At 40.8% G+C, this 25,299-nt stretch overlaps 1 long non-coding RNA gene across 1 annotated transcript in view; it reads right to left on the bottom strand.

Annotated features, from left to right (window-relative positions):
* Positions 1–25,299, bottom strand: part of LOC106508433 (uncharacterized) — a 268,215-nt gene that overhangs the window by 44,334 nt on the left and 198,582 nt on the right. Inside the window, exon 6 of the long non-coding RNA XR_014838401.1 lies at positions 3,516–3,559. This is a non-coding gene — a long non-coding RNA (uncharacterized LOC106508433). The remainder of the gene's footprint in view (positions 1–3,515; positions 3,560–25,299) is intronic.

Below are 25,299 nucleotides of genomic sequence, written 5' to 3'. Positions count from 1 at the left end.
CTTTGGCCAGGAGTATGGGTGTTACCTGGTGATTTATTACCTATGACAATGGATGAGTTACTTAATCTTTACAAGTCTAGTTTCCTTAGTTATAAAATGTCTAACTCATAGCATTGTGAGAATTTAAAAAGAAAATGTAAATAACGGGAGCACTAATAATAAAAAATGTAAGGTGCCTAGTATTAAACTTAACCTAAACACTGGTAAATATGGAAAAAGTTATAATATTTCATTGAAAGATATTTGTGATTACCTCAAAAAAGGGAGCTCCTTGGAAAAGCAGAATCCTAGACTACTCTAGACCGAATGGATCAAGAGATACACTTAACAGGATCTCCAGGTTATTAGCATAGGCATTAAAGTTTGCAAAGCACTGTTTTGGAGATATATGCTCATTATAATTGCTACTTTGAGCTTTTGAACACCCTTAAGTTTTTCAAGTAAAAAGTGCTGTCATGGAGTTCCCGTTGTGGCTCAGGGGAAATGAATCTGACTGGGATCCATGAGGACACAGGTTTGATCCCTGGCCTCACTCAGTGGGTTAAGGATTTGGCATTGCCATGAACTGTGGTATAGGTCCCAGAGGTGGCTCAGTTCTGGCCTTGCTGTGTCTGGTGTAGGCTGGCCGCTACAGCTCCAATTTGACCCCTAGCCTGGGAACCTCCATATGCCATGGGAACGGCCCTAAAAAGATTTAAAAAAAAAAAAAAAGTGCTTTCATTGAAGACACTCAACACAGGACAGAGTGTGGACTGGAGGTGAAGGGCATTGGACTGGGGGTCAGACAGCACTCATTTTGTGTCCCATCCCTGTCATTTGCCACTAATCACATGTGGTGAGTTACTTAATCTTTCTGAACTTTAATTTTCTTAGTTATAAAATAGACAAGAAAATATCTAACTCAGCATTGTGAGGATCGAAGCAGAAAATGTAATTAACGTGCCTGCTATTAAAGCTAACAAAAGGTATTCAATTGTGAAAAAAAAAAAAGGATAAGATTTCACTGAAAGACATTTGAAAAGATTTAAATAAAGGGAGAGATGAAACCAGGTTCAAGGCTAGGAAGACAATATTGTAAAGCTTTCACTCCTCTTCAAATTCATCTATTCTAATGCAAGTCGAATGACAGCTTCAGCCGGGCTTTTTGTTGCACATGACAAGTCCATTCTAAATTGTATGTAAAAGAAAAGGGCTAGGAATAGCTTTAACAACATCGAAAAAGAAGGCCAGATAGCAGAGGCACTCTATCAGATATCAAGACTTACTATAAAACTAATTGTTAAGGCAGTGTGGTGTGACAAAGTGCTGGACATAGCGACCCGTGGAACAGAGTGGAGAGTTCAGAAAGAATCCTGCTCACATTTGAGAATTTGCTGTATGACAGTGGTGGCATTACATATCAATGGAAAATGCAAGAGCTAATTGATAAATGGTCTTGCAATAATTGGCTATTCATATAGAAGTTACACACATATATGAAATTAGACCTCTTTATATCATATATTAAGTTAAATTATTTCCAGATTGATCAAAGATCTAAATGTATGAAGCAAAACTAGGAATCTTAGGGAAAATACAGAATTTCTTCATGATCTCAGTGTAGGGAAGAAAATATTAAAAAACTCACACAGCTGGAGTTCCCGTCATGGCTCAGTGGTTAACGAATCTGACTAGGAACCATGGGGTTGCGGGTTCCCTGGCCTTGCTCAGTGGGTTGGGGATCCGGCGTTGCTGTGAGCTGTGGTGTAGGTTGCAGACGGGGTTTGGATTCCGTGTTGCTGTGGCTCTGGCGTAGGCCGGCAACTACAGCTCCGATTGGACCCCTAGCCTGGGAACCTCCATATACTGCAGGAGCGGCCCAAGAAATTGCAAAAAGACAAAAACAGAAACAAAAACAAAACAAAAAAACTCACTTAGCCAAAACTTAGGAGTAAAAGATTTTGACACATTTGATTATACTAAACTTTTAAAGTTCTGTGCATGAAAAGACACCATGAACTGAGTGAAAAGACTGGCCCTGACTACTATACATAAAGTACTCCTATAAATGAAGAAAAAGGACAGACAACCCAATAGAAAAATGGACAAAAGTTAAGAATTTGTTCTTCACACACACATACACCCACACATAAAATACCATGCATGGCAGACATATTGACAAAGTACTCAGCCTTGGCACTTTAGAGCAAAATACAAATTTAAAAGTAAAAAAAAATATATATATTTTACAACCAGCAGCTTGAGTCTGATGATACCCAGTTAAGCAGCAGTAGGAGCTCTCCTTGTCTATTGGTGAGGAGTAAAAACTAACCCAGCACCCCTGGAGGGCCATTTGACATGAGCTTGTAAAGTTAACAGCGAGACCTTGTAAAGCCCTCAATCCTGCCCCTATGGGCTTGTCCTGTAAACATTCTAGGGCATACACCCAAAAAGGCATTTACAAGGCATTTACTGAAGCTTTATTATTATTATTATTTTTTTTTGTAAATGCAAAGATATTGGAAACAACCTGGAGGTATATTAACACAGCGGAATAGATGAATACATTTTCTCATGGTATGGCATATTATACAGCAGTTAATAGACATGATTAGACATGCACATAACAACACATACCCCGAAGCATAAAGTTAGGCAAAAAAGAGAAGGCAAATGTCAAAGATATAGGAATAAAATAATACCATTTATACAATTCTCTAACCTATAAAATATTATTTTTTAATACATCGCCATTATTTTTATTTATTATTTACTTATTTATTATTTTTTGTCTTTTTATGCCACACTCACAGCATATGGAGGTTCTCAGGCTAGGGGTCTAACCAGAGCTGCAGCTGCCAGCCTACGCCACAGTTACAGAAACAGGGGATCTGAGCCTCCTCTTCGACCTACACAACAGCTCATGGCAATGCCTGGATCCTTAACCCACTGAGGAAGGCCAGGGATCAAGCCAGTGTCCTCATGGATCCCAGTCAGATTCGTTTTCACTGAGCCATGACAGGAAGCCTATAAAATATTACTGAAAGTATTTCTGTGCATGAACATATGAACTAACAAATAACAGGCATAGGAATAAGAACTGCCAAATTTAGGATAGTAGCTGCTTCTGAAGAGAGATGATGGCACACAGATGCAGTGTCCTTACTGGAATATGATCTATAGCATTTAATAATTCAATAAGGTCTGTCGCATATAATAATTTAAGGTCAGTGGTGGATACTTTTAAAGTAATATTCTCTGGAATTTTTACATGTTTGAAACAATTTAGAAAGAAAGAAACTCAAAGACATATATTAAAATGTGGCTTGGATTATTAAAGAGGATTGCAATCCTTCCAAATAAATGATTCTAAGATTAAATAATTATCTCCGGAAGGGAATTTTAAAAGTTCTTCACCTTAAAAGATCTGCACCAGCTTACATTTACTTTGTCTTATCGACATGTCTATAGAACACATTAATCAACCAATCACTTTTCCTGGGCACCTTTCAGAGGCCTAGCAGCAAGCTACTTACTGTGGGGAGGCCACAAGGGGAAGAACAACTGGTCTGTAACATATCTAAAATAAAGAAGAAAAAAGAAAGAAAGAGAAGAGGAGGAGGCGGAAAGGAAGGATTATTATTCCAGGCAAGATAGAGTCAACTTGCACAGTATTTATTTTAACAAGAACACTATTCATACATAAAAAAAAATGAAGGTTATCTCTTTTAAAGTAGCTCCCTCATGCTTGAGACATTTATTCCTGGTGATTTCACTGGTAATTAAAATATTTTTGAAACTCCTCTTAGAGGGAGTTCCCATCGTGGCTCAGTGGTTAGAATTACCTTCAGAGTATACAGAAACCTAGGTGAGTTGCTCGAGTTAGGAAGCTATCTGGGAGATAAATTTGATTTTGGAGAGGAGCCAGGAGGAGTGGCCAAGGGACATAAATGGCTTTTGGTTAACAACTAGTTATAACCCAATTGTAGTGCCTTTGTTTTCCACACCACAAAATGATATCAGCATGGCACACAAATAAAACAGATTAGGCTGATAACGACCAGAGGTGGCTGCCCCGGGAGTGGCCTGTTCTGCCACCATCTCTGCCCTGCCACCCTGAGAGCTGACGTGGATGATACCCACACACCTGCAACTAATCATCGCACATGGCTGTTCCTCACACACTGGTGTTGCTGCTCTCCGTGCACCGTTTTATAAAATGACTCTCAGTCTGTGATAGGACCTGGTGGACATGCACCAGTACTGTTTGCTTTATCTGGGCACTGAGATTTTCTGGATCCTGTGTGCACTTAGCTGGGGGACACTGGATGGGGCTTTGGCCAGTGGACTATGGGAGGCCTTCCAGTCTGGATCATAGACTTCCTGAGCAACTGTCTATGTTCCTCCTCCTCAGCCCACCGCCAAGTGTTCTACGACCGCAGAGCCACACACGGGAGGAGCCTTAATGCCTGAATCAGTATTTGGAACTGAACCTCCAGGAAAGGCCTCTGACCTGCTGTGGACTATGAGGTGAGTGAGAAATAAACTTTTATACTATTAAGTTAATGAGATATTATGGAGTTCCCCATGTGACTCAGTGGAAACGAATCGGACTGGCATCCATGAGGACGCAGGTTTGATCCCTGGCCTCGCGCAGTGGGTGAGGATCTGTGCTGTGGTGTAGGTCGCAGACACGGCTCGGATCTGGCATTGCAGTGGCCTTGGTGTAGGCCGGCGGCTACAGCTCCGATTAGACCCCTAGCCTGGGAACCTCCATATGCTGCAGGTGCGGCCCTGAAAAGACAAAAGACCAAAGGAAAAAAAAAAAAGTTAATGACATATTAGGATATTTTTGTCATGCAACATAGCCTTGTGTGTACTAATATAGAGACAATTTCAAAAAATAAAAATAAAACAAGATCTAAAACTCTTCTAAGCAATGGCAGCAGCGTCATAAACATATGGTCTCTTCAAATGGTAGGAAGGACAACATTGATTGTCAAGCATATTGGTGCTTGTGGACTTGTTTAAAATGTGTTATTATTACTATAGAATCACACCCTGCAAAGTTGTATGGTAAAACATTTTTGTGCTGATAGCTAGGTTTCTCTTGGAAGAGCTGGATGTTGAGGTCAGGTAAAAATTTGAGTTGGGGACAAAGAGGGGAGAGCATTTTCGGTCAAAGGGAAAAGGAAGCACGTGAAGAAAAGCCCTCTGACTGGGATGCAAAGTAGCTCATTATAAAGAGGAAAAATATTCTCCTCCCCCTATGCCTTTTGGTTTTTTGTTTGTTTGTTTCTAACCTAAACAAAGTATTTAGGAATAGCTGGATCTTGTAATCATCTCATGGTTTTGAAAGATGGAGATTTTACATAATCGACCTCAAAATTCCACAAGTATTTTAACTTGTTATTAAAAGCACGGAAGTCACAATACCAATAGATAATGTTTATGGAGTATTTAACATGTTCCAGAACATAAGCCCAGGACTTTTAACTGGAACAAGCATCACTGTCCCCTGGGAGCTTGCTGGAAATGCAGGATATCAGACCCCACCTCAGACACACTGGATCAACAAATGTATGCATTTTAGTCAGAACCTCAGGTCATTTGTATCCATGTGCTAAGGTTTGAAAGTACTGCTTTGAATGCTTTATCTCAAATCCCACAAAAATCCTACTATCCACTTATGCTGTCTTCAAACATCTACAAGTATTTCCTATCATTATTAGAAGACTTCTGGAAGTCACAATACCAACAGGCAGTATTTATTGAGTATTTAACATGTTTTGCACAAACCTTGCAAGGTAGGCACAGGTGTTATTATTAATCCCACTGCAAGAGGTAAGGAAACGAGGGTCTCAGAGATTAAGTCATTTATCCAAAAATACAGGTTTAGTGGCTCTGTTAATATGCATGCAATAAAACCTATGCCTGGCCGACTTCAGATTCTCAGCTTTTACGTCCTGCACTGGGGGTCTCTCCCTGTGTTGTAAAGGGCACTGTGGCTGGAAATGAGGATCCCTGGTGGCAGACCAACCTGACTGGAGGAACATATCTAGTTGGGAGAAGCCACTGAGTAACCTGCGATATCTAGAAAAGTGATTGTGAAAGGAAATCTTTGCAAAGGTGAATAAATGAATAAATACATATCGAAACATACACACATTCACACCCAGGCAAATATGCCAGTAGCAAAATGGAAAAGTGTTAACTGTAAGTCTTGTCTGAAAGCTTTAGCAAGTAAAGTCTAAAGGATAATTTTTAATTTCTTTCCAAAGGAAAATTAAATTATTTGGATATCCTCTCACTTATTAAATATACTGAGCCAAGAAGGCAAGACTTAGGGGTTTAACATGACACAATAGTGAGGAAATGGAGAGCGCTGTGGTTTTACTCATTGCAACCATTTCTATTGCTGAGAGCGCCTGCTATATATAATACAGTGGGCTTCGAACTTCAGCAAGGAAATCATCTGTGGAGCTTGTTAAACAGTTTGCTGGGCCCTTTCCCCAGTCTCTGACTCAGAAGGTCTGGGGAGGGCCCCAAAGTTCCACATTTCTGGTGAATTTCCACGGGATACTGATGCTGCTCATCTGGGGGCATCTTCAGGACCACTCAGGTGGTGTGATGTTTCAAAGGAAGAATCAGAGCCCAGGAGTGAGGTTTCTAGCTGTGCACAGGTGGTGTAAACCTCCCCATGTTGAAGAAAAGAGAGAAAGGGGATTGGGAGCATCAAGGTTTTCTGCACTGCAGGGCTTCCCCGGGGTGAAATTTCTCATTCTTTCTGAGACTGTTTGGACTTCAGAGAAAAAAACGTGAGAAGCAGGAAACAAAAGAATCTTTCTAAGATGGAGGCAGGACCGAGTTTGCTCTGTGGGGCCCTTTCCTGCCTCTGCTCTACCTTCTCCCCTCCTCCAGCCCCTCACTTCTATCTTAGCCTCTCATCCAGTTCTCAGCCTTTCTGTCAACATTTATTGCATGGGGTACTGGGCATATCTTATCTCTAATCTTAGGATAACTCCATGGCGTAGGTATTACTCTTATTGTACAGATGAAAAACTGAGACCCAGAGAAGGTAAATAATTGACAGAAAAATGACAAAACCAATAGATAGTGCAGTAGGGTTCAAATTTGGGTCTAATGCTCATCTCTCTGTATGACTCACCTTGGGTCAGTGATTGTCCACATCAGTTTCCTATGAGAATCATACTGGTGCATGGGCCCCACACAGATCAGTTAATTCAGAATCTCAGTGTATGGCCAAGGGTGGTGGTATTTTTTTAAAATTCCTCAAATGATTCAAATGTGCTGTCAGGATTGAGGACCACTGCTTTAGGAATATCTCCATTAGAGATCATTACAGACTGTCTATCTATCATTCATCTATCTATCTATCTATCTATCTTTCTATCTATCTATCTATCTATCTATCTTTCTATCTATCTATCTATCTATCCATATAGTTTTTTAAAATGATACTGCTCCCACAACACTCTGACATTGACCCCAAGGAATAGGAATGGTAGAATGATCCCTATACCTGTGTATTTGAAGGGCAATTTCAAATTTCACCAGCAGGAGAAGCTTTGTCTAAGATATCCCAAAGCTTCTTGAGAACACAATTGTCACAGGCTATATTAACAGGTAGCGACATTAGCATCATGAAATAATAAGTTTTTGCAATGAAGTAGAAGTGAGCCTCAATCTCTCTGTATAGAGTCTACTGTTAAACATAGAACTGATGATGAGATCAGTATTCAACTTTCGATAAATAACTGTCTCTTACACATATAATATCTACTTATTGATACATATCTACTTTACCTCTGGGTAAAGTTGTTTCTAGAGCCTAACTTATTGATACATATCTACTTTACCTCTGGGTAAAGTTGTTTCTAGAGCCTAACAGAACCTGCGTTCTGTTTGTTCTGCTTGCTCATCACCCCCCAGGAGAATTCAGTTATATGCTTTTGAGCATATGTCAAATATTATTTTCTCCTTTTACCCTAAGAATGAAATGAATAACCTACAACTTTTCTTTACAGGCTGAGAATAGTTTTATACACCTAATTAAAGCAATTAAGCTGAATTGTCCCTCAAAAAAGGAGGAGACATTATAAAAGCAGGAGAGCGATGTATTTAAAAAATATGAGGGGTTTAGAATCAGACAACTAAATTCAAATTCTGGCTTTGCCCTTCACTAGCTATGTGAACTCGGGCAAGTTTAAGGTCCACCTTCTCATTTTTCTTATCTGGCAAGTGTGCCTGTTGATATCTACTTAGACCGGATGTTATGATGCTTAACACATAGCACGAGGCAGATAGTCCATAGAAGCAGCTACTAGTATGTACAATGAAGTGCTAGGGACAGTTTAAAGCTGAACAGCTCCACTTGAATGTTTCTCTAAAATTTCATGCTTGCTGTGCCGGAAACTTAAATTTACCCTAATCTTTAGTTTTCTACCTTGATGTGTGACATCACCATCCTTGACACTCTAGTGAGATTCCTTGAAGTCAACCTCAGTGCCTCCTCCCCTTTTTCATCCGCCTTCTCTCCATCTCCTGGGTCCCCCAAACTCATCTCTCTTATGTTTCCACAGGCTCCAACTAAGTCAGATTTGATCTTCTTTTGCCTGGACAAGTGGCAGCAGCTAAGGGATACATTTACCTCCACCCTTCTCTGCCTCTTGCCTACCAAGCTCATTCTGCAAGTTGCTGACAAAGATATCTTTTTTTTTTTTTTTTTTTTTGTCTTTTTGCTATTTTCTTTGGGCCGCTCCTGCGGCATATGGAGGTTCCCAGGCTAGGGGTCCAATCGGAGCTGTAGCCACTGGCCTTCGCCAGAGCCGCAGCAACGCAGGATCCGAGCCGCGTCTGCAATCTACACCACAGCTCACAGCAACGCCAGATCGTTAACCCACTGAGCAAGGGCAGGGACCGAACCCGCAACCTCATGGTTCCTAGTCGGATTCGTTAACCACTGCGCCACGACGGGAACTCCAAGATATCTTTTTGATCACACATCTTTGATAGATGGCCATTGCTACACAACAAAGTCTAAGGCTATGCATGGAAACTGGGTGGCCTGCATTCTGCCTTCTGTGACTTTTAGCCTAATTTTCCATCCATCTCCAATTCTTTGCTCCACTACCTTCCCAGTGGACTCAATGATTCATTCCTACAAAATCGGTCCACACTCTCTCACCTGATTCCCTAGCACTCCTCTTCAGCCCTTTTATGTGCCCAATCCCCTGGAATTCCTATTGCTTCTTCACCAGTGCAAGCTATTCAAGTCCTACAAAGGCCAGTTCCATCACTATGACCACAGTGACCTCCTCCCCCAGATCTCCAATGACAACCAATTGTTTCCTTCTAAACACATCTCTGCCACAGTGTTTAAAATTCACCACGTAGTGCTGAGCATCAGCATCAGCTGTGCACAAGTTTATCTGTTCCAGTCCCAAATTTCTAAAAGGTCTTAAGACAAAGTACAATTCTCATTCATCATCTTATTTCAGACACGGTGGATTCAAGATATTATTGAGAATCAAGTGATTATAGCATATTGTGACTATAATGAGGAATGAGATCCTATTTACCCTTATATTCCCTGTACACAGCATATCATAAGTCCTCAGTAAACATCAGCTGAGTTGGTGAGTGAATACATGAGGGAAATAATTAAGAGAAAACTCTATGCAGGCTAGCATGGTATTTAATATTTTACATTCGATTTTTACTTCCATTCATAATTTTGTCCAAGATTGGACCCATTTTCAGTAAATGTTACTTCTTTTAATGTCAAAAACAATGAAATACGGAGCTTTCTCCAAAAAATGGGATGCTGATCATGCTGAAAACAAGGCAGCTAAGAGCCAGAGGGATACACACACACACACACACACACACACACACACACACACACACACACCCCTACCTGAACTATAGTATCATACAAATTTCAGGAGAAGCTATTCTCCTATAACAAGTAACAAGCAGGAGTGTATTTTGTAGAACCCTTTAGAGACAAGTAAAGAAAGTCTGCCTAGCAAAAAGGATGCCAAATTCTATGTGAACTAACAGCAATAGTGGATGCAGAGACTTAGATATTCTTGTTAATGATATTACAAGAAACCAAAATCCCAAGTGAACAGGTATGAGACAAAGAAGTACATCAACCAAAACTGGGTCATGAAAGAAGAAAACACCTCACTGGGAAAAGAACTAAGACTACTCCTAGCAACGTTAAAAGGTTCTTAAGTTCTTCAGTGAGGATGTACTTCAAAATAATATCAAAACTCACTGATCATGTCCAGTTAAAATGGGATGGGCCACAGAGGGACTATTTCACAGAGTGGCTGGCTCAACAATACACCTCAGCATGCGAGACACTGGCCAAGACTCTCTCCCTCCAGATGTCACTTAGGTAACAGCTGCCAGGTTTCACCTCTGGGACTTTTTTTCCTGCATTTTAATGACTGAACAATACTCCTAGAGGGGCATATTCCGTCTTTGGGTAGTATTAATGTCACTCCATACTGCCTTGGTTTTTCTTTTTCTTTTTCTTTTTCTTTTTTTTTTTTCTGTCTTTTTGCTGCTTCTTTGGGCCGCTCCCGCGGCATATGGAGGTTCCCAGGCTAGGGGTTGAATCGGAGCTGTAGCCACTGGCCTACGCCAGAGCCACAGCAACGCGGGATCCGAGCCGTGTCTGCAACCTACACCACAGCTCATGGCAACGCCGGATCGTTAACCCACTGAGCAAGGGCAGGGATCGAACCCGCAACCTCATGGTTCCTAGTTGGATTCGTTAACCACTGCGCCACGATGGGAACTCCCGGTTTTCCTTTTTCTTTTTAACCTAAAGAGACATCTTACTGTCAGTCAACAGATAAATGGATTAAGAAAATGTGGTACATACACACAATGGAATACTACTCAGCCATAAAAAAGAATGAAATAATGCCATTTGCAGCAACATGGATGCAATGAGAAATTTTCATACTAAGTGAAGTAAGTCAGAAAAACAAAGACAAATACCATACGATATCACTTATATATGGAATCTAAAATATGGCACAAATGGAGTTCCCATTGTGGCTCAGCAGTAAAGAACCCAACTAGTATCCATGAGTATGCCAGTTTGATCCCTGGCCCTGCTCAGTGGGTTAAGGATCTGGCATTGCTGTGAGCTGTGGTGTACTTTGCAGATGCAGCTCAGATATCAAGTTGCTGTGGCTGTGGTGTAGGCCAGTAGCTGTAGCTCTGATTTGACCCCTTGCCTGGGAATTTCCATATACTGCGGGTGCAGCTCTGAAAAGCAAAAAATAAAAATTAAAAATGAAATAAAATAAAATGTGGCAAAAATGAATCTATCTATGGAACAGAAACAGACTTGCAAGCATGGAGAACAGACTTGTGGTTGCTAAGGAGGAGGGGAAGGGAGTGGGATGGACAGAGAGTTTGGGATGAGTAGATGCAAACTATTACATTTAGAATGGATAAGCAATAGGGTCCTGCTGTATAGCACAGGGAACTGTGTCCAGTCTCTTGGGATAGAACATGATGGGGAGTGATACAATCAAAAGAATGTGTAGAAATTGGCCAACATTGTAAATCAACTATACTTTAATAAAATATGTGTGTGTGTGTGTATATATATATATATATATATATATATATATATATATATATATGTCTTTACTGGTATGCTAGCCTTAATATGATGTAGCATATCTTTTTTCTCTTTCCCAATAGACAAATTAGAGTGATATTGACATCCCAGGGTCTGTAGCCATATTACCACACATCTTCTCCATTTGTAGTAATTGGCCGCAGGGATGGTTACAGCACAGAGGCTGTCTGGGCCATAGTCCCTCACTTCCCTGACCATGGCAAGTGGTTCAAGGGGTGAGCACAAAGTCAGGACAATCAGAGTCCTTCCCTGGGTTTTTCAAACTGAGTTGGGAGAAAAGAAACTGTGTTTCTTGCTTGATTAGAATGCTATATATAAGCTCAGAACTGCAAGCATCCATGGTTCTAGCCTAGTGGTAAGAGACTGGATCCAACATGCAAGTGGAATGAGAGAAAGAGAAGCTGGTGACATAGAATCCCTGGTTCCAGCATCTCCAGACACACCTGTGTCCTTTCTGATTCCATAAGCGAATAAACACCTCCCAACTTTGTTTTCTCTTAATTCGGTTTGACTTTGGTTTCTTTCTCTTAGAACCAAAAAGAGTCCCAATAAGTATATTTTCAATCCATCTTGTACTGATTTCAAGATTTAATTCTCAGAGAGCAGTGCTACTCCTTTTTCTGTCCCGAATCGGCTATTTTAGAGAACAGGTACCACTCTATCTCATCCATCACACTTCAGCTACATCGTCCTTTTCTCTGGCCCGTGGTCATGCCAGGCCCTTTTCTTCCAGGTCTTTCCATTTGCTGATCCTTCTGCCTGGAAAGACTCTCTTTTTATACTTGGCATATTCTCAGTATTTGAGTCTCATCCAAATATCACTTTCTGGGAAAGGTTTTCTTTGACCACCTTAAACAAAGTGATCCTGTAAGTTTAATTTGTGACCCTGTTTATTTCCTCTATAAATATATATGAATATGGATTTATCTTGTTTGTGTGTTTGTGATCGATCTCCCTCCACAGAACATAGGCTTTCCAAGGGTTATGTGTGACACTGTCTTGTTCCCAGTGCCCACCTTATAGTAAACATTTAAACATTTATGAAGTGCTAAATTAAAATATCATTGCAAGTGCTACATATAATTATCATTGGGGTAACAGTATTGCATGAAGTCTATGTACTTTGCATACTTTCATGCCATGGTATGTTCCAGCCATTCTGAGCCATCCCTGGCTCTCCTATTAAAGTTCTGAGTCTGAGTGCTCCTTCGGATATTCTTTCGTATGGACCACAGAGACCCTACATGATAGTGACAGCTGGGATTCTGCTGTTCAGAGTGCAGAAGTCAGGTCTAAAAGTCTCGTATAGAACGAGCAGCCTGACCTTTAGAAGAGTGTGAAGCTAAACTCCAAAGGGGAGTTCAGAGGGAACCTTGGCTGAAGGAATCATTTGTTGCAGTTTTTTTTTAAAGACACTAGGTGGCAGGTGACTATGTTCTCAGCTACTAACTGGAGCAATTACCATTATAATGCACACCAAATGCTAGATAACTTTTTTTCCTGGGGACATTAATGTCACAGGAATTGTAATCAGTAGATGATAAGAATTATGATTAGGGTTTCGGCCTGAGTCTATGAAGAGTAGGATGTATTCTGAAACTCTACTTCCAGATTCGCAAAGGAAATGTGCAACATGGAAAGAATAAAAGACCAATCTAGTAGGAAGATTAGTATCAGCTCCAGGGTACCGCCAAGAAAAATAATATCTATATAATAAAGCTAAAATTACTTTTTTTTCACTGTAATAAGAGTTCTGTGCCTTTTGGATTAATAATCTAATTTAGTAAATAATTGATTGTATCTTTCTCTTTCTTTTCCCTTTCCAACTTAAACACCAGGGAGATGGTTTCTTTAAAGTCTTTCAAGTAGAAACAGATCAGAGGATCTATTGTTTCCCTGGTAACCTTCTATGCAGAGTCCTGGACTTGGAGAGCCTTTATTTCCTGCCAAGGCCAGAGAATATTGGAGAAAACAATCTGAGGGTTACATGCAAAAGCAGATTATTTTGTTATTTCTTTTAATTAATCAAAAATGTTCAAATCACCTGCTATTAAAGAAAAATGGAACACTAAATGTGACAAGCATAATAAATTCTAACAAATATCTTTCCTTTCCATGTGCAGTCTATAAAGAGTGGTAGTAAGGAAAGTGATGGGAAGAGAGGCAGAGGAGGAAGAGGGTGAAAGAAAAAATATGGGAATGAAAGGTAATGAAGGAGCCTGGGGAGATTTATTCACACAGAATGGAGAGATGGGAGAGAGGAAAGAAAGGAAAGGAGCAGAGAGAAACCAAGGGAGTCACACAAAGAAAGATAAATGGTGGAGGGGGGATGGGAAGCAGATACACATATAAGGAAGGCAGAGGAATACAGAGAGAGAGAGGGAGGAAAAATCCAGAGAAGGAGGAGCAGGGAGAGATTTAATAGGTTTTGAAATGTTTACATCAGCAAGTATTTCTCTAAGACTTCTTTTTTTTTTTTTTTTTTTTTTTTGTCTTTTTGCTATTTCTTTGGGCCGCTCCCGTGGCATATGGAGGTTCCCAGGCTAGGGGTCGAATCGGAGCTGTGGCCACCGGCCTACGCCAGAGCCACAGCAACGCTAGATCCGAGCCGCGTCCGCAACCTACACCACAGCCCACTGCAACGCCGGATCGTCAACCCACTGAGCAAGGGCAGGGATCGAACCCGCAACCTCATGGTTCCTAGTCGGATTCGTCAACCACTGCGCCACGACGGGAACTCCTCTACGACTTCTTAATCTTCAAACTTCAGAATAAAATCACCTGTTATTTGCTGCCCTTCTAGATTTTATCCATCAGTGAATCATTGCCTACTGCTCTTGTCCCTAAGCCTTGGAAGTTTTGCTCCGAATAAATGTGAGTAAGCCTCTTTTCGGTTGCAAGGACCAGAGAGGGGCTTGGGTTTAGTCAGATGATTAGAGTACATGGAAGGGCTATGCAGAGAAGGAAAGAAACAGGAAGCATATGTAGCCAGGCTGTTCAGAAAAGTAGAAGCTGGAAGATCTCAGGTGAGAGCACAGTTCTAGCCACTAGGGGTCCTGTCACTGGGTCAGTACCACAGATCTGTTGTTCCTTCTTTGGTTTTTCTCCATTCCTATCACTTCAGTTTCCAGCTCTGCTTTCTGCTGCTCCCCACCCCCTTGCCCCACCTTGCTTCCCTTATCAATGATTTTTTTTCTCTGTCTCTGAAATCAAACTTGGTAAATTGAAGGATCCATGTTTTGGTCAGTCATGCATTTAGGGTGCCCTTACTGGGCAGAGGTCTTGCCTGAGGCTATGTCAGAGACTGGCTGGCCTTGAGTTAGGTATCCACTCATGTTTCAAATACGTGGAAGGGCCAAGGGGTACAATGTGTTTGTGAGAGAGCTTTGTGTATTACGTAGTGTATATGGCAGATATCCAGAAAGAGAAAGAATCAAACTGAAAGGCATACTGGTTCATAGAACCAATGCATTCCACCCTTGCCCATTAGGTGCTGCATTCTTTTTAGGGAGGGACGCATATGGCTTCAGTAACTCCCATGTTATATTAAACCTAATCAAACCTCTATAGGCACACTCACAAACCCAGAGTTAAGTTTAGCCTCTCCATCCAGAAGATAGAACATGAATCACTTCACACTTGCAGTCTGAAGTCGTGACTTTGGGTTTTTTTAAAAAAAATCCAAGCCCAATGAAGCAAGAGGGGAAGGGGAAATACAGGAACTGAATAAGCTCTTGGAAGGAGAAAGAGAAGGGAAGAAAAGAGATTTCCCTCTGGTGAGAAAGGGAGGGAGGTCTGTGGGCAGGAGATATACCTGCACCCGCCTCTGCCCAAGTGGGTGGAAACACATCACAGATGGTGGTGGGGCGTGGGATTTCCAGCCTCTGCAAACATTTCTGTACCTACCATGTGACCTGATTTCAAGGGACCGCTGTGGGTTTAAGGAATGTAGATGTCATAGCATCTATAATGACTTGAAGAATGAAGACCCCAGGAAGACAAATGGAGAAAAGAGATGTTTTCCGGATACTCTGTAGAACTTGCAGGTTCTTATCAGATCTCAATAGGGAGTCAGTCCCAATAGTACCTGAGGTGACTTTCCTTACAGCTTGGCTAGATGTTTGTTTAAATTCATATTTCCTTTGATTTATAGGAAATAGAGAAATAGAAATAAATATTTTTTTAATCCCTGAGTTTAGAGACTGGAAATCATACCACTTGCATTTTCTTGATCACTGGGGACAAGAATGACTGTAGTCAGCCTGAGGACAGATTGGGGCACTAAACACCGAATTCCCCTTCTCTTCAATTCCCTCAGTTAAGAAAAGTCTTGGTCAAATCATGGTTTGTACATTGATGTTTATCTGACAACTTAACATTTTTTAAATAAACATAACCACACTTCTAAAAGTCTCACAAAAGTTATGTATCAGTGCTTAGTCATATCAGAATGCTATAGCAAAAATACCATAGGCTAGGTAGCTTGTAAACACCAGATACATATTTCCCACAGTACAATAGGCTAGAAATCCAAGACCAGGGTGCCAGAATGGTCAGGTTCTGATAAGAGCCCTCTTCTGGTTTACAGACAGTCACTTATCATTGTATCCTCACATGGCACAGAACAGAGAGGGAAACCAGCACTCTTGTGACTCTTTTAAGGGCACTAATCCCATTCATGAGGGTTCCACCCTCATGACCTCATCTAACCCTAATTACTTTCCAAAAGCCCTACCTTCGAAGACCATCACATGTGAGTTTGGGGAGAACACAAACATTCAGTCCATAACAGTGATCATCATCACCTTTCTTCATAGAAAATTAGAACCAGGACAATGTTTATTGGCTTGTTCTGTAGCATCCAGCCATGAGACCATAGAGAGGAAGAAAGTAGAGGCAGGCCATGGCATTTCTTCCCAAATATCAAGGCTGTAGTCCTAGTGAAGGGGCAGCTGGGGGAGGAGCCTGTTTTCCCCAGGGGTGTCATGAATGGGACATGACTGTCCTTTTTGGTCCTGGACATAGCGGGGTCTTAGTGCAGGGAACTAGATGGTCTGTGGGGAGATTTGGGGACCTTTCTCAACTTGGATGGAGAGAAGCATATGGGAGATAGGCAAAGAAAAAAAGTCTCTTTTCATGCAATTTGGACAAGAGGAAATCTACAGCAAAGCTAGAGTGTATTTCCCTCTAGGCTGACTGTGAGCTCTCATTAGGCATAGGAGCCAGAGCTTATTTATAGAATTGTACTACAGTTGTGCTGTGTCTGGACAGCCAGTCTAACCAATTCTCATCAAGCTAGTTGTAGGAGTTCCTATTACAATGAATTTCCATAAAATCAGTCTTTGGGCTTAGCATCTCTGGGGGATGTGAAAGCCCACATTGACTCTGAGGGATGGCAGAGATGAGGCTCAGCTGACAGTACTGCTGCTCCCCCTCCCCTGCCCTATGCCCCCAGATTTCTTCCCTTGTCTTCCTTCCTCCATCCCTCTCTTCCTCTTCCCTTCCCCTTCCATCCCTGCAGATGCCCACGGGATGACTCAATGCCAGTGTTGAACCACAGAGCTGCTTTGCTCCTCACTTAACTCATTTATAGATGGGTGAGGTCTCCTGAGTCAGGTTACAATGAGGCTGAAGAAAATAAAAATAGCACATATGAATGTCCTTGCACGGAGGAGCCACTTGATAATTATTTGGTAGGAAATAAGGAAGGAAAAAAGGCAGTGACTTAAGTGCTACCCAGTCCATGGAAAGATAAATCACTCGATGAGGCTTACTGGGTGGTAGGATGTGAGGAGGCTGAGTCAGAGCAAACTAATGAAGGAGTGTGATGTTGGAAGGTGCAGGCTGTCACTGCTGCTGCTGACGTTATTGGAAAGAGATATAAGACTGAATCTCTAGTCGGTGGTAATTAGAGGAGCTCCCTAGACACTTCATGTGGCTGGGATGGTAACCTTCATGTCCTGCTTGAGAGCAATTCCTGTTTGTATAATTACATCCTGACAGCAGGCCTCCAGCTGCATGGTTTTTACAAAAAGATAATATTTCTTCTATTGTACTTGCTGTAATTAGCCTTTCACCAAGGTGACAAGGAAAAGGTGAGAGTATGTGATATGGTCTCCTCTTTCTTAGGGCAGATGGGTGAAATCCCCAGGGGCAGAATGCGGCCTTAGGAAAGTCTGGAGAATGCAGACACCTTAAAAGGTGTTCTGAAAGTATTTTTCATAATGCTTCCTGATATGGTCTTCATAACAATAGTAATTATGAGGTCAGACCCTCAAAGTAAAAGATGGTGCTTTCCTGATTGTCACCATCTGGTATGACCAATGGTGTCCCTCCTCCAAATCCATTTGCAGAAGTCCGAACTCCTAATGTGATTGTATTTGGAGATAAGCTCGTTAAGAAAGATCTAAAGCTAAATGAGATCATAAGCGTGGCACCTTGTTTGGCTGGGACTTGTGTCAGCATAAGGAGACACCAGAGATAGCTCTCTCCATGTGTGCAAAGAGGAAAAGCCGTGTGAATGCAATGACAAGGTAGCTGTCCACAAACCAGAGATGTCACTCCAAACCAACCTGACCTACTCCAAACCTGTGGGCACCAAGGGCTGTGGATGCAGTGCTGTGGGCCAGTTGGGTCAGGCCTCCAGTCTCCAGGGTACATGTTGACGCCCCTGCTGGGATCCTTAGGGAACAGTGAAGAGGGAAGTATCCCTCAGCAAGTTCATCATGCACTTGGCTGCATCTGGTTTTTAGTGGTCCAGCTACAGTCATCACAAAGGGCTCTGCAGCCTAGTCCCTGTTCCTTAGCACCTCTGTTCGTTTCCTACTATGGTGGTAACAGATTAGCACACAATAGTGACTTAATATAACAGATTTACTCTCTTACAGTTTTGAAGGTCAGAAGTCAAAAATCAGTCTGACTGCACTAAAGTCAAGATGTTGGCAGGAGGGCTTGCTCTGGAGGCTCTGAGGGGGAAATCTCTTTCCTTGCCCTTTGCAGCTTTTATTTTTCTTTTTAATTTTTTTCTTTTTTCTTTTTTTTTTTTTTTGGAACCCAGCAACACATTGAGTTCCCAGACCAGTGATCAGATCCAGATGCAATGGCAAAGGATACTTAACCCACTGGTCCAGGTGGGGGATGGAACCTGCATCACTGTACTCCAGAGATGCCGCTTATCCAGTTGTGCCATAGACGGAACTAGTGGTCACCCATATTCCTTGGCTTGAGGTTGTTTCCTCTGTCTTCAAAGAACATCCCTCCAATCTCTGCTTCTATCACCTCTGACTCTGCCAGAATCCCTCTTAAAAGGGCCGCTATGATGACATGGGTCTCATACAGATATTTGCCCTACTTCTTGATTTGACCTCATCTGCTGTTGCTTTTGCCATATGAAGTATATTCACAGGTTCTGGGGATAAGGACATGGACATATTCAGGAGAGCATTCTACAACCTACCACACTGCTCTCCCCTGTATTCCACACTCCCAGGCACAGATCTTTACCGAGATCACCCCCATTTGCAGTTTCCTGTGTGCTCCTTACATTCCTCCTGCCTGGACTGAGTCTCTCTTCCTTGAACATTCATGTCTCATGCCGCCTCCTCCAGGAAGCCTTCACTCACTTCTCCAACCCACACTGATTTCCATACTACTTAAAAAATGAATTCCATTATTTGGTTCTAATACATTATGCTGAGTTCAATTCTATTTTGTTTCACATATATTTGTCTTATTTCTCCAACTGAATTATGTTTCCCCTCTAAGTTTTGTACTTCTTCCCTGTGTTCTTCCTCTCCATTCCTGTAATTTCTTTGGCCCCTAGGTCACCTAGGTTCTGTGTCATGCCCCAACTATGTGCTTGAACCCACCAGTGTTCCTGCTTGTTTGTTCCCCATGCCATTCTTGGCCTCGGTTGTGGATCAATCTCCTGATCTGGTCCTTTCTGAGGTCTTGTTCTAGAAACCTTCCTTGAATCTACTACTTTTTAGAGCTGGGGTCTTACCTTGTCCTTTGGGTTGTCCTTCCCTCGGGCTTGGAATTCTGCTTCTGATTCCAGGTTTCCCTCATGACCAGGAACTAAGTCCTCACACAAGCTCTCCAGATAATAACTATTTGATAGGAATCTAGGGACCCAGGCTACACTCTGACCTTGTAGCTGAGCCCAGTCCATATATGAAGACCCTGCTACCTTACCCTAGAGTTGCCCATGCAGGACATCGTCTATGTCTACAAACATCCACCTCTGCATTTGAGGTGAATCTCCCAGCTCCTATTATGCTGCAAGGTATACACATCTCCTGGGAGCCTTAACCACATGCATCTTTTATCCTGTTTCCATGAGTAAGCAGACTTAACCTCACAAATGTCTCCTATATAGAACATGAATCTCCCTAACATACCTGCCACAGACATAGCAGGTTTCAAAACCAGCATCCAACTGATTGGGGAATGGGTTTTATTCTCCCTATACCATGTTGGCACATTCAAGACAAAATGTACTTTGTTAGGGACACATTCTGGAAAGAGAGCTGTTTAATTTGTCTCCTCTTTCTGGAAACATTAAAATTAGCTGCATTTGACATTTGAAATTCATCTTTTGAGAGCTTGCTGGATGTAAGCAGTAAGGATACCAAGATGAAAAACACTCTCCCTGCCCTTAAGAAACCCCTAATCTAATATGGTACATAGACAGGGAGAGCAGAAGTTAACATGGGCAGGCGCGGGGGTAGGTGGGGGCTGTGTAATTTGCAGTTGACCAATGGCAAAATGAAGGTGTGAACCATCTTATTCAAAAATCAGGATAATAGTACCATTAGCACTAAAATTTAAAGCTTCTCGATAGGCATATCCTCTCTACCTTTAGCTAACTGGAGAATAATGAAGGGCAGAGAGTAAAGGAACTGTGGGTTGGCCTACCTTTTTTCCTCCTATGTTATTTTCAGTGTAAGTGGTTGGCTGACAAGGGGAAGTGATCAGAGTAGGAAAGATGATGGGGTTTCTTGCTCACTCACTTTTCTTAGAACAGCTCTAACTTCTTCCTATCTTCAAAGCAAGTTCTAGTTGGAATAGAAATGATGTTGTCTTGGGGTTGTAGGTACCATGGCTTACTCAGTAGTAGACGTAACATGCTTATCTTGCATTTCCCTTGAGTCTCGCTGATGTCTTTGGCATTGTGGGCCTAATGGAATTCTGTGCTTTTGGAGCCCTGCAAATGTTTTATGTGAATGGGGCAGTTAAGGAATGGATGACACACAGAGTACACGTATCTCCTCTGCTCAGGGGTATGCTCCCTTGTCCCAATGGACTTCACTTATAAAACATATTCAAAGATGAAATTATTAGGAATCTCAAAACAGTCATATAACAGAACATTAGGTAAAGTACAGGGCCCTCCAGAGAGCAGAGTTCTGTGTAACTATACAGTTTCAACACCCACGAAGCTAGTCTGGATAACAACTGTGAGAAATTCCATGATCAAAACAAACACAGGGTTCCATGGGAACACTCACTATAAGGGAAGAAGGGAAGAGGGCTTTGCAAGGCAGGGGGTGGGGGGTGACACTGGAGCTGAAGCCCCAAAGATGAGAAAGGGTTCTCCAAGTGAACAAAGGAGGAGAAGAACATTATAGCTGGAGCGACAGCAGGTGCAAAGACATGAGGCATTATAAAGCAATGCACGTTTGGGGAACTAGAGCTGCGTGATATGGTTGGAATGATGATGAGTGTGGGGCAGCAAAGGAAGCTAAGCCTTAAGAAGTCCTAAAGGAACATGAGTGTGAAATAAGGAATTTAAACTCACCAGAAAATAATGTAATGGTCATTGGAGTAGTATAGGCAGAAAAATGACATTAAAGGATCTGTCCTCTCAAACATTTCCTCTGATAATTATGTAGATGATGGGTTTAAAAAAGGGAAAGAGAAGTCAATTGGAAGTCATTGATATATTCCAAGAGGAGCCAAGATTAAGGGATTCTTTCATTTTGTCCCTTTAAAATTAAATATATATATATATATATATATATATATATATATATATATATATATATATATAAATTGAAAAAGGCAGACTCATATTAAGGAATGAGAGTTAAAATATTAACTGAACAATTCACTAAAGTGAATGCCATTTAGAGCCATAATAATTGCTACGGAGCTGGGTTCTTATATCAACGTCTAAGCCACTCTTTTCAAAGCACTGGACAAATACGTCGACAAATATATCTAAAAGAAATTTTTTTCTAATGTGATCTATACTGTATATTTTATTGTTATTCTGTGATCCTTCTGTTGCCATTGACAAGGGTTTATTGTGGAACAATTTTATGCATGTTTTTGGCTCTACTAATTTATCTTAAAGCTATAAAAAATAATCTGCCAGGCAGGAGCTATTCTTCAGATGTGGTTTGGATGTTGTATAAGTTCCACTTATTTAAATATGCAAGGAGTTGGAGAACTGAAGCCCATTATCATCTTGGCTTCCCTCACTTTTGATTCATCTGTACCCAAGAGCTTTGATTTTCTAGTTCTATATACGTTCCATCTCTAATCCTTCCCATCAAAACATTCCTCCATTAAATCTAATTCATCAGAGCAGCATTTTGTGATCTTTCTGATGTAGCAGCGCCCACAGAAAATGATGATATCTGTATGACACACTGGAATTAAGGGGCAAAGTCCCCTGCAGCTGTAGGGGCTGCTGTGGGGGTTCTGGCTATCCCCACCCACCTGCTTTGAGGACTGCGGGAGTCAGCATGGAAACTGGGAAATTGTAATAAAGAGTCATTAGCCCTTTTAAGTATCAATATTAACTAGTTTGGTGTTTCTCATGTCTTATTATGCTTATGCAACACCTGGGAGTCTTATTAAAAATATTCTGATTCAACAGGTCTGAGACCCTGTATTGCTGACAAACTCCCAGTGGGAGCAATGTCAGGGGGGTTCATGGACCATACTTGGTGGAATAAGGAATCGGAGAGCTCATGAGCTCAACTTGTCCTGGAAAAATTATACAATTTTGGAAAAATTAATTTTGAAAAATGATAACTCAAATATTTATTGATTTTTAATATTAGTTTCCAGGACACCGTAAACAGCATAAAATGGACTCTTTCAAATTGTAGGTAAAGTCCAACACTCTTATTTGACTAAATCTGCCTTGATTCCAATTTACACATCTAATTAGGAGCTTCAAATTGTTCTTGGTAACACTTTAAAACCTATGTAAAGGGATTATAACTGACAGTTCCTATTATAAGGAACACTTGTCTGGAGTGCAGAGCACTACTAAATTTGGCTTTTTTTCTAATCAAAGAAAGATTCTTGTAAAAGAGAGGTGAGAGCTGATTATTTAGCAAGGCTTTTATGCTCGATTGAACATACTCAAAAAAACTCATAATTATGTTAAAAATTATTCTATTCTCATGGTCCTTGATGTGGAGAAATTCTGCCATTAAGAAAATCCCTTGACCTTCAACAAAATATTCTTTCCTCTTCAGATTGTGACTAAAACTTTTTGCTTGAGAAACTGTTATTGTTTCTTTCCAAATGCCAGTGAACACATACTCAGCTAATATATTCCATTTTGAAATAGAAATACATTTAAAAGCAAATGTAAAAATGACTTTCAGATAAAGTTGAAAATGGCAATTAAGATAAGCTCAATGGCTTTAGAATTTTTTTGAAAGAGGAAATAAATTCCTAAGATTCAAAATGTTTTGAAAATGAAAAGTTAAAATTTCTATCTTTATACATACAAGTTTTTGAATGAAAGAAAGCATTGGCATGCTATGAGATTGAAAGTGAAATGTACCTCTATTTAAATTCATATTATGAAAAATTTGGAAATTTTTATGAAAGTCCTTATTTATGTAAAATCCAAACACCTTCTTTCAACCTCTTTGAAAAGTTTACTGAACATTTCGCAATTTAGTCCATCAATTTTTATGAGTAGTAGTTGAGATGTTTGAATATAAATTGATTAGTAGGGAGTGAATCTGACATTATTTAGAAATCTACTGTCTTTAAAGTAATGTAAATGAACTATTGTTCCTGAAAGCAAAGTTCTTTGGAAGGAAGGGTAGTTGCAACAATAATAAGCTGGAAAAGCTGGAAAAAAAAAATGTCTAACTTTACAATACAGGAAAGAAAAAAAGAATGTGTAGGAAGACAACTTAATGACTTTGTAGGCCTAAAAAAAATTACTATTTTTGAATGAGATAAATTATGAAAGCAAACTGAAGAATTCCATTACCAATTTATGGAGGTCTTCCTTCCAAGCAGAGCTGAAAAACATGGGTGGGGCTTCCTCCATATGAAGTAACTAGTTGCTTCACACCAATCCTTTCTTTGAAAATTGCATAGAGAAATCGTGGAACAAAATGCTTTGACTATGGATGAGTAGTTTTATGGTCAATAAATTGTAGTACATGGTGTTTCACATTACAGAAAAGGGCAATCAGATTTCATGCTTCAGAGTGTAAATTGATTACTCTTGAGATCTGAATATAAATCGTTTTTCTGGCCATTTTACTATAATTTCATCTAGTTGGTGAAGGCACATTTTTTTCTTATCTGCATTGAAATAATTAGACATCTAATGGCAAAACCTGGTGAACTAGTATCTTATTTTAATGAAAATATAAATTTAACATGGGTTAGGACATCAACTTTAATTGTAGGTATAGGTTTTGGTTAATGAAAGAAATAACAGCCCTTTAGAAGCTATTATTTCCCCTGAAGTGATTACAGTTTAGGTAATTACACCCAGATGGTGGCTGGATCCTGGAACCAAAGTCTGAACAACTAGAGTTTTGATACAGAAAAGAAAGCTGAACTACAATGGTGACTAGCACTGGGCTGCATACTTTGCATATATGATTTCACAAGAAAGATTATCTGTAAGAAAGACTACTTTCCTAACAATTGGAGGTTTTCTGAACCAGCTAAGCAAAGCTTTCAGAATACCCCTTTATTTAAATAGCATTCACAATTAGAATAAAAATTAGGGTTTCTCTCACCTTAGTAGTGTCAGGAATTTAACTATCTTCAATGTTTCTCAATCAGCAGTTTCCTCTTGACTTGAATATCACTATTTCTTTCTCTCTCTCTTTCTTTCTTTCTTTCTTTTTTACTTTCTTTCTTTCTCTCTCTCTCCCTCTTTCCCTCTCTCTTTCTTTCCTTTCTTCCTTCCTCCCTCCCTCTCTCTTTCTTTCCTTTCTTCCTCCCTCCCTCTCTCTCACTCTCTCTCTTTCTTTCTTTTCTTTCTGCCTTTTCTAGGGCCACTTCCATGGCATATAGAGGTTCCCAGACTAGGGGTCTAATCAGATCTGTAGCCGCCGGCCTATGCCACAGCCACAGCAACTCGAGATCTGAGCCCCATCTGCAACCTACACCAGAGCTCACGACAACGCCGGATCCTTAACCCACTGAGCAAGGCCAGGGATTGAACCCAAAACCCCATGGTTCCTAGTTGGATAACTTAACCAATGAGCCATGACGGGAACTCCAATATCACTATTTCTTTTTTTTTTTTTTTTTGTCTTTTTGTCTTGTTGTTGTTGTTGCTATTTCTTGGGCCGCTCCCGTGGCATATGGAGGTTCCCAGGCTAGGGGTCGAATCGGAGCTG

The sequence above is a fragment of the Sus scrofa genome, chromosome 2, assembly GCF_054392235.1.
Source record: "Sus scrofa isolate SSC_HxYL_T2T_F1_AM1 chromosome 2, Sscrofa_HxYL_maternal_Yorkshire_Landrace_v2.0, whole genome shotgun sequence".
Classification (NCBI taxonomy): Eukaryota; Metazoa; Chordata; class Mammalia; order Artiodactyla; family Suidae; genus Sus; species Sus scrofa.
This window is presented reverse-complemented; position numbering and strand designations above follow the sequence as displayed.